At 24.0% G+C, this 10000-nt stretch overlaps 3 non-coding genes across 3 annotated transcripts in view; all 3 read left to right on the forward strand.

Moving 5' to 3' along the window:
- Positions 1–6115: 6115 nt before the first annotated feature.
- On the forward strand, positions 6116–8105 carry LOC138858739 (small subunit ribosomal RNA). Its single transcript, XR_011397773.1, has one exon. It is a non-coding gene; the product is annotated as a small subunit ribosomal RNA (ribosomal RNA).
- Positions 8106–8730: 625 nt separating this feature from the next.
- Positions 8731–8909, forward strand: LOC138858751 (5.8S ribosomal RNA). Its single transcript, XR_011397785.1, has one exon. It is a non-coding gene; the product is annotated as a 5.8S ribosomal RNA (ribosomal RNA).
- Positions 8910–9411: 502 nt separating this feature from the next.
- LOC138858749 (large subunit ribosomal RNA) overlaps positions 9412–10000 on the forward strand; it is a 3977-nt gene continuing 3388 nt past the window's right edge. The window contains exon 1 of the ribosomal RNA XR_011397783.1: positions 9412–10000. This exon is cut by the window's right edge and continues 3388 nt beyond it. This is a non-coding gene — a ribosomal RNA (large subunit ribosomal RNA).

Here is a 10000-nt window from a genome sequence, read left to right on the forward strand (position 1 = left end):
TTAATATACCAAAGTAATAAAGTAATTGAATTAAAATCATATTATACAATATGGTATAATAGTATATCAAGTGTTTTAATAACATGAAAATAAAAATGTTAACCAAAATACTTTGCTTGCAATATTAAATGAAGAAGTAGTGAATTTTCATATAAGTATTAAATGTATAAAGTCTATGAAGTAATAAATTTTCATATAAGTAGTAAATATATAAAGTCTATGAAGTAATAAATTTTCATATAAGTATTAATTGCATAAAGTCTATGAAGTAATAAATTTTCATATAAGTATTAATTGTATAAAGTCTATGAAGTAATAAATTTTCATATAAGTATTAATTGTATAAAGTCTATGAAGTAATAAATTTTCATATAAGTACTAAATGTATAAAGTCTATGAAGTAATAAATTTTCATATAAGTATTAATTGTATAAAGTCTATGAAGTAATAAATTTTCATATAAGTATTAATTGTATAAAGTCTATGAAGTAATAAATTTTCATATAAGTAGTAAATATATAAAGTCTATGAAGTAATAAATTTTCATATAAGTATTAATTGCATAAAGTCTATGAAGTAATAAATTTTCATATAAGTATTAATTGTATAAAGTCTATGAAGTAATAAATTTTCATATAAGTATTAATTGTATAAAGTCTATGAAGTAATAAATTTTCATATAAGTACTAAATGTATAAAGTCTATGAAGTAATAAATTTTCATATAAGTAGTAAATATATAAAGTCTATGAAGTAATAAATTTTCATATAAGTATTAAATGTATAAAGTCTATGAAGTAAAATATAAAGTCTATGAAGTAAAATATAAAGTCTATGAAGTAATAAATTTTTATATAAGTATAAAAAATATAAAGTCTATGAAGTAATGAATTTTCATATAAGTATAAAAAATATAAAGTCTATGAAGTAATGAATTTTCATATAAGTATTAAATGTATAAAGTCTATGAAGTAATAAATTTTCATATAAGTATTAATTGTATAAAGTCTATGAAGTAATAAATTTTCATATAAGTACTAAATGTATAAAGTCTATGAAGTAATAAATTTTCATATAAGTAGTAAATATATAAAGTCTATGAAGTAATAAATTTTCATATAAGTATTAATTGTATAAAGTCTATGAAGTAATAAATTTTCATATAAGTATTAATTGTATAAAGTCTATGAAGTAATAAATTTTCATATAAGTACTAAATGTATAAAGTCTATGAAGTAATAAATTTTCATATAAGTAGTAAATATATAAAGTCTATGAAATAATAAATTTTCATATAAGTATTAATTGTATAAAGTCTATGAAGTAATAAATTTTCATATAAGTATTAATTGTATAAAGTCTATGAAGTAATAAATTTTCATATAAGTACTAAATGTATAAAGTCTATGAAGTAATAAATTTTCATATAAGTAGTAAATATATAAAGTCTATGAAGTAATAAATTTTCATATAAGTATTAAATGTATAAAGTCTATGAAGTAAAATATAAAGTCTATGAAGTAATAAATTTTTATATAAGTATAAAAAATATAAAGTCTATGAAATAATAAATTTTCATATAAGTACTAAATGTATAAAGTCTATGAAGTAATAAATTTTCATATAAGTAGTAAATATATAAAGTCTATGAAGTAATAAATTTTCATATAAGTATTAAATGTATAAAGTCTATGAAGTAAAATATAAAGTCTATGAAGTAAAATATAAAGTCTATGAAGTAATAAATTTTTATATAAGTATAAAAAATATAAAGTCTATGAAGTAATGAATTTTCATATAAGTATTAAATGTATAAAGTCTATGAAGTAATAAATTTTTATATAAGTATAAAAAATATAAAGTCTATGAAGTAATGAATTTTCATATAAGTATTAAATGTATAAAGTCTATGAAGTAATAAATTTTCATATAAGTATTAATTGTATAAAGTCTATGAAGTAATAAATTTTCATATAAGTACTAAATGTATAAAGTCTATGAAGTAATAAATTTTCATATAAGTAGTAAATATATAAAGTCTATGAAGTAATAAATTTTCATATAAGTATTAATTGTATAAAGTCTATGAAGTAATAAATTTTCATATAAGTATTAATTGTATAAAGTCTATGAAGTAATAAATTTTCATATAAGTACTAAATGTATAAAGTCTATGAAGTAATAAATTTTCATATAAGTAGTAAATATATAAAGTCTATGAAGTAATAAATTTTCATATAAGTATTAATTGCATAAAGTCTATGAAGTAATAAATTTTCATATAAGTATTAATTGTATAAAGTCTATGAAGTAATAAATTTTCATATAAGTATTAATTGTATAAAGTCTATGAAATAATAAATTTTCATATAAGTATTAATTGTATAAAGTCTATGAAGTAATAAATTTTCATATAAGTACTAAATGTATAAAGTCTATGAAGTAATAAATTTTCATATAAGTAGTAAATATATAAAGTCTATGAAGTAATAAATTTTCATATGAGTATTAAATGTATAAAGTCTATGAAGTAAAATATAAAGTCTATGAAGTAATAAATTTTTATATAAGTATAAAAAATATAAAGTCTATGAAGTAATGAATTTTCATATAAGTAGTAAATATATAAAGTCTATGAAGTAATAAATTTTCATATAAGTATTAAATGTATAAAGTCTATGAAGTAAAATATAAAGTCTATGAAGTAATAAATTTTTATATAAGTATAAAAAATATAAAGTCTATGAAGTAATAAATTTTCATATAAGTATTAATTGTATAAAGTCTATGAAGTAATAAATTTTCATATAAGTATTAATTGTATAAAGTCTATGAAGTAATAAATTTTCATATAAGTATTAATTGTATAAAGTCTATGAAGTAATAAATTTTCATATAAGTATTAATTGTATAAAGTCTATGAAGTAATAAATTTTCATATAAGTATTAATTGTATAAAGTCTATGAAGTAATAAATTTTCATATAAGTATTAATTGTATAAAGTCTATGAAATAATAAATTTTCATATAAGTATTAATTGTATAAAGTCTATGAAGTAATAAATTTTCATATAAGTATTAATTGTATAAAGTCTATGAAGTAATAAATTTTCATATAAGTATTAATTGTATAAAGTCTATGAAGTAATAAATTTTCATATAAGTATTAAATGTATAAAGTCTATGAAGTAAAATATAAAGTCTATGAAGTAATAAATTTTTATATAAGTATAAAAAATATAAAGTCTATGAAGTAATGAATTTTCATATAAGTATTAAATGTATAAAGTCTATGAAGTAATAAATTTTCATATAAGTATTAATTGTATAAAGTCTATGAAGTAATAAATTTTCATATAAGTAGTAAATATATAAAGTCTATGAAGTAATAAATTTTCATATAAGTATTAAATGTATAAAGTCTATGAAGTAAAATATAAAGTCTATGAAGTAATAAATTTTTATATAAGTATAAAAAATATAAAGTCTATGAAGTAATGAATTTTCATATAAGTATTAAATGTATAAAGTCTATGAAGTAATAAATTTTCATATAAGTATTAATTGTATAAAGTCTATGAAGTAATAAATTTTCATATAAGTATTAATTGTATAAAGTCTATGAAGTAATAAATTTTCATATAAGTATTAATTGTATAAAGTCTATGAAGTAATAAATTTTCATATAAGTATTAATTGTATAAAGTCTATGAAGTAATAAATTTTCATATAAGTAGTAAATATATAAAGTCTATGAAGTAATAAATTTTCATATGAGTATTAAATGTATAAAGTCTATGAAGTAAAATATAAAGTCTATGAAGTAATAAATTTTTATATAAGTATAAAAAATATAAAGTCTATGAAGTAATGAATTTTCATATAAGTATTAAATGTATAAAGTCTATGAAGTAATAAATTTTCATATAAGTATTAAATGTATAAAGTCTATGAAGTAATAAATTTTCATATAAGTATTAAATATGAAGTCATACAAGTTAAAAATTTAAAAAAAAAATCGATTGTAAAAATACTTTTGATGTTATTAGTTGTATTATGACCATGACGATATTTGAAAATGATATAAATTACCCACGTATATATGAGTTTTTAAATTTTAAATAGGTTAAAAGAATTTTTCCATATATTTTCGGGTTGGTAACGTCAACATGGGAGAGAACATTTATAACAAATTTGCACAAATCTGCTCAAATTGACATATACTGAAATAGTACTTATATGAAAATTTATTACTTCATAGACTTTATACATTTAGTACTTATATGAAAATTTTTTACTGCTAGGAAATGTATTATACTTTTATATATTTGAATTCCTTATGTTAGTTTATTAGTAAGAAATTGTTTTTAAATACTTATAAGTATGAATATTACTATACTTATATGATTTATGTATTTGGTACTTGTATGAAAATTTTCATACTTGTATGACTTTATTTACTTAGTATTTATATGGAAATATTTTTTACTTTATATGTATTTTTAAGTAAATATGAAAATGAAAGTTGATTTTGTGTGCCTTTTTATTCCTGGTTTTTATACAGTTAGTTTAAATAGAAATAGATTTTGTTTTATACAAAACTCTATATTCTGTACTAACATATTGTATATAATGAGCGTTTTTTATTCCTGGTTTTTATACAGTTAGTTTAAATAGAAATAGATTTTGTTTTATACAAAATTCTATATTCTGTACTAACATATTGTATATAATGAGCGTTTTTTATTCCTGGTTTTTATACAGTTAGTTTAAATAGAAATAGATTTTGTTTTATACAAAACTCTATATTCTGTACTAACATATTGTATATAATGAGCGTTTTTTATTCCTGGTTTTTATACAGTTAGTTTAAATAGAAATAGATTTTGTTTTATACAAAACTCTATATTCTGTACTAACATATTGTATATAATGAGCGTTTTTTATTCCTGGTTTTTATACAGTTAGTTTAAATAGAAATAGATTTTGTTTTATACAAAACTCTATATTCTGTACTAACATATTGTATATAAGCGTTTTTTATTCCTGGTTTTTATACAGTTAGTTTAAATAGAAATAGATTTTGTTTTATACAAAACTCTATATTCTGTACTAACATATTGTATATAATGAGCGTTTTTTATTCCTGGTTTTTATACAGTTAGTTTAAATAGAAATAGATTTTGTTTTATACAAAACTCTATATTCTGTACTAACATATTGTATATAATGAGCGTTTTTTATTCCTGGTTTTTATACAGTTAGTTTAAATAGAAATAGATTTGTTTTATACAAAACTCTATATTCTGTACTAACATATTGTATATAATGAGCGTTTTTTATTCCTGGTTTTTATACAGTTAGTTTAAATAGAAATAGATTTTGTTTTATACAAAACTCTATATTCTGTACTAACATATTGTATATAATGAGCGTTTTTTATTCCTGGTTTCCTACAGTTAGTTTAAATAGAAATAGATTTTGTTTTATACAAAAACATAAAAAATCTATTATTCTATACTAACATATTGTAGAAATAAATATTAAACAATATTTTAGTTTTATTTGTGAGCTATTCTAATATTTACTCATAAAATATATGTGTAAAAGGATGGTTTTTAAATAAAATAAAATATTAATGTGTTGCACCCGAAAATACTTTTTATCATATATTTATTATTGAAATAAATATAATAGAATTTGAAATTATTAATTTCAAATCAAGAAAAAAATGTATATACTCTTAAAAAAAGGTATATATATTACTATATGCATTGAAATAAAGTAAAATGTATAGAATGATATTATTTGAAAATTTTGCCAATATAAGAAGAAATATCGTTCTTACATAATAATTAAATAATAATATGTATAGAGAACGAAAATTCTTTTCACGATACCAAAACAAAAATTAAAAAAATCCATTTCAAAATCACACAATAGAAATGAAATATAATGAAAAAAAATATAATAAAGAAAGAAACATAGAAAAATTGTTGTGTATATTGTAAATGTTTTTATGTTTTGTGTATTTGTGTATAATTTTCAAATAAGAAAATATCATTTTAAACTTTTATATAATATAAAAAATATTATATAAAAAAGAAATATATATTATTCTGGTTGATCCTGCCAGTAGTTATATGCTTGTCTCAAAGATTAAGCCATGCATGTCTAAGTACAAACAAATTAAAAGTGAAACCGCAAAAGGCTCATTATATCAGTTATGGTTCCATAGATCGTTAACAGTTACTTGGATAACTGTGGTAATTCTAGAGCTAATACATGCAAAATAAACACGGACCTTTTGGAACGTGTGCTTTTATTAGGCTAAAACCAAGCGATTATTCGATCGTTATATTGGTTGAACTCTAGATAACTTGCAGATCGTATGGTCTCGTACCGACGACAGATCTTTCAAATGTCTGCCCTATCAACTTTTGATGGTAGTATCTAGGACTACCATGGTTGCAACGGGTAACGGGGAATCAGGGTTCGATTCCGGAGAGGGAGCCTGAGAAACGGCTACCACATCTAAGGAAGGCAGCAGGCGCGTAAATTACCCACTCCCAGTTCGGGGAGGTAGTGACGAAAAATAACAATACAGGACTCATATCCGAGGCCCTGTAATTGGAATGAGTACACTTTAAATCCTTTAACAAGGACCTATTGGAGGGCAAGTCTGGTGCCAGCAGCCGCGGTAATTCCAGCTCCAATAGCGTATATTAAAGTTGTTGCGGTTAAAACGTTCGTAGTTGAATTTGTGCTTCATACGGGTAGTACAACTATAATTGTGGTATGTACATTACCTTATGTATGTAAGCGTATTACCGGTGGAGTTCTTATATATAATTAATACAATGTATTTTTTATATATTCCTCCTATTTAAACCTGCTTCAGTGCTCTTCATCGAGTGTTGTTGTGGGCCGGTACAATTACTTTGAACAAATTAGAGTGCTTAAAGCAGGCTCCAAATGCCTGAATATTTTGTGCATGGAATAATGAAATAAGACCTCTGTTCTACTTTCATTGGTTTTTAGATCAAGAGGTAATGATTAATAGAAGCAGTTTGGGGGCATTAGTATTACGACGCGAGAGGTGAAATTCTTGGACCGTCGTAAGACTAACTTAAGCGAAAGCATTTGCCAAAGATGTTTTCATTAATCAAGAACGAAAGTTAGAGGTTCGAAGGCGATCAGATACCGCCCTAGTTCTAACCATAAACGATGCCAGCTAGCAATTGGGTGTAGCTACTACTATGGCTCTCTCAGTCGCTTCCCGGGAAACCAAAGCTTTTGGGCTCCGGGGGAAGTATGGTTGCAAAGCTGAAACTTAAAGGAATTGACGGAAGGGCACCACCAGGAGTGGAGCCTGCGGCTTAATTTGACTCAACACGGGAAAACTTACCAGGTCCGAACATAAGCGTGTAAGACAGATTGATAGCTCTTTCTCGAATCTATGGGTGGTGGTGCATGGCCGTTCTTAGTTCGTGGAGTGATTTGTCTGGTTAATTCCGATAACGAACGAGACTCAAATATATTAAATAGATGCTTTCAGGATTATGGTGTTGAAGCTTATATAGCCTTCATTCATGCGTTCATCTTGAATGTACAAGTGTTTGAATGTGTTTATATAAGTGGAGTCGTACCTGTTGGTTTGTCCCATTATAAGGACACTAGCTTCTTAAATGGACAAATTGCGTCTAGCAGTAACGAGATTGAGCAATAACAGGTCTGTGATGCCCTTAGATGTCCTGGGCTGCACGCGCGCTACAATGAAAGTATCAACGTGTATTTCCTAGACCGAGAGGTCCGGGTAAACCGCTGAACCACTTTCATGCTTGGGATTGTGAACTGAAACTGTTCACATGAACTTGGAATTCCCAGTAAGTGTGAGTCATTAACTCGCATTGATTACGTCCCTGCCCTTTGTACACACCGCCCGTCGCTACTACCGATTGAATTATTTAGTGAGGTCTCCGGACGTGATCACTGTGACGCCTTGTGTTTCACGGTTGTTTCGCAAAAGTTGACCGAACTTGATTATTTAGAGGAAGTAAAAGTCGTAACAAGGTTTCCGTAGGTGAACCTGCGGAAGGATCATTATTGTGTTCCTATCCGAAAAGAAAAAAAAATAATTATATAAAAACAAAATAAAAAAAAAGAATAAAAAAGAAAAAAAAGTTTTCTTTTTGTTCTTTTCATTCAAAATGTTTTGAATTATACAATGTTTTGAATGTTTTTCTGTTTTTTTTTTTTTTTTAACTCCTTGTAATGCATTATGACAATATATATTATATTGTGAACTTCGCATACATTGTATTTGAACGCAATAAAAAAACCTTTAAACATATAGCTGTACTTATTATTTATATAGAAAATAATATTTAATTGTGATATTTATATAAAATATTATAAATGATAAGTTAACTTGTTCACATTAACGTGTGTAATACCTTTTTTTTATGGTATTTTCTATTTGTGATTAAAAACATGTTGAAAAATTTAAAAAAAGAAAACGCACAAATAGAGAAGAAAAAAATAATATAAAAGGTATTACTGTTTTTGTTGACCTAAGACATGCGCAGCTGCAAATGTTTGGGTTTAAAATTACAATTTATTGAAAGATGTTTTAAACTTATGTATTAAAAATTTATTATTGATTAATTATTAATACTTTCAATAAATTAAAATTCTTTGACTTTGAATTAAAAAAATACAAAAAAATTATCACTCTAAGCGGTGGATCACTCGGCTCATGGGTCGATGAAGAACGCAGCAAACTGTGCGTCATCGTGTGAACTGCAGGACACATGAACATCGACATTTTGAACGCATATTGCGGTCCATGCTGTTATGTACTTTAATTAATTTTAAAGTGCTGCTTGGACTACATATGGTTGAGGGTTGTAAGACTATGCTAAATTAGTTGCTTATTCTTTTAGTCAATTAATAGAATTTAAGCATATGGCATATTATTGGATTGTATTTTTCAATCCATAATATTAATAGCATAAAAAGAAATATAGAAAATATATTCTTGAATACCTCATATTTGAACGAAAATTTATGATAAATGAGAATCTTAGTATTCCCATAAAAGAAAAAATTTTCAACATTATTTAAATTATATTAAATAATACATAAGAGGAATGTCTAGCATAAAATAAATTTTTATTCTAGAATTAATTCACTCTATTGTATTGAGAAAAATTTATAATAAAAAAAAATATATGATATGTGGAGGAATAATGTTGTTAATTTTATTAATTATTATATTATGAATTTTAAAAAGGGATGAAAAGATTGAATAATATTGAGTAATCAAGATATAAAAATATATTTCTTTAAAATAGCAAATAGCAAAAAAATTAAATAAAAATAAACAAATCAATCTAAAATATATTTTATACAACCTCAACTCATATGGGACTACCCCCTGAATTTAAGCATATTAATGAGGGGAGGAAAAGAAACTAACAAGGATTTTCTTAGTAGCGGCGAGCGAAAAGAAAATAGTTCAGCACTAAGTCACTTTGTCTATATGGCAAATGTGAGATGCAGTGTATGGAATATCTTAATATCTAGTATGAGAAATTAACGATTTAAGTCCTTCTTAAATGAGGCCATTTACCCATAGAGGGTGCCAGGCCCGTATAACGTTAATGATTACTAGAAAGATATTTCCAAAGAGTCGTGTTGCTTGATAGTGCAGCACTAAGTGGGTGGTAAACTCCATCTAAAACTAAATATAACCATGAGACCGATAGTAAACAAGTACCGTGAGGGAAAGTTGAAAAGAACTCTGAATAGAGAGTTAAATAGTACGTGAAACTGCTTAGAGGTTAAGCCCGATGAACCTGAATATCCATTATGAAAAATTCATCATTATAACTGTAGTATTTAATTTTAAATATTATAATAATAGTGTGCATTTTTTTCATATAAGGACATTGTAATCTATTAACATAATAAAATATTTATCAAAAGATCATTGGTTT

This window comes from Bactrocera oleae, unplaced genomic scaffold (genome assembly GCF_042242935.1).
Source record: "Bactrocera oleae isolate idBacOlea1 unplaced genomic scaffold, idBacOlea1 ctg00000013.1, whole genome shotgun sequence".
Taxonomy (NCBI): Eukaryota; Metazoa; Arthropoda; class Insecta; order Diptera; family Tephritidae; genus Bactrocera; species Bactrocera oleae.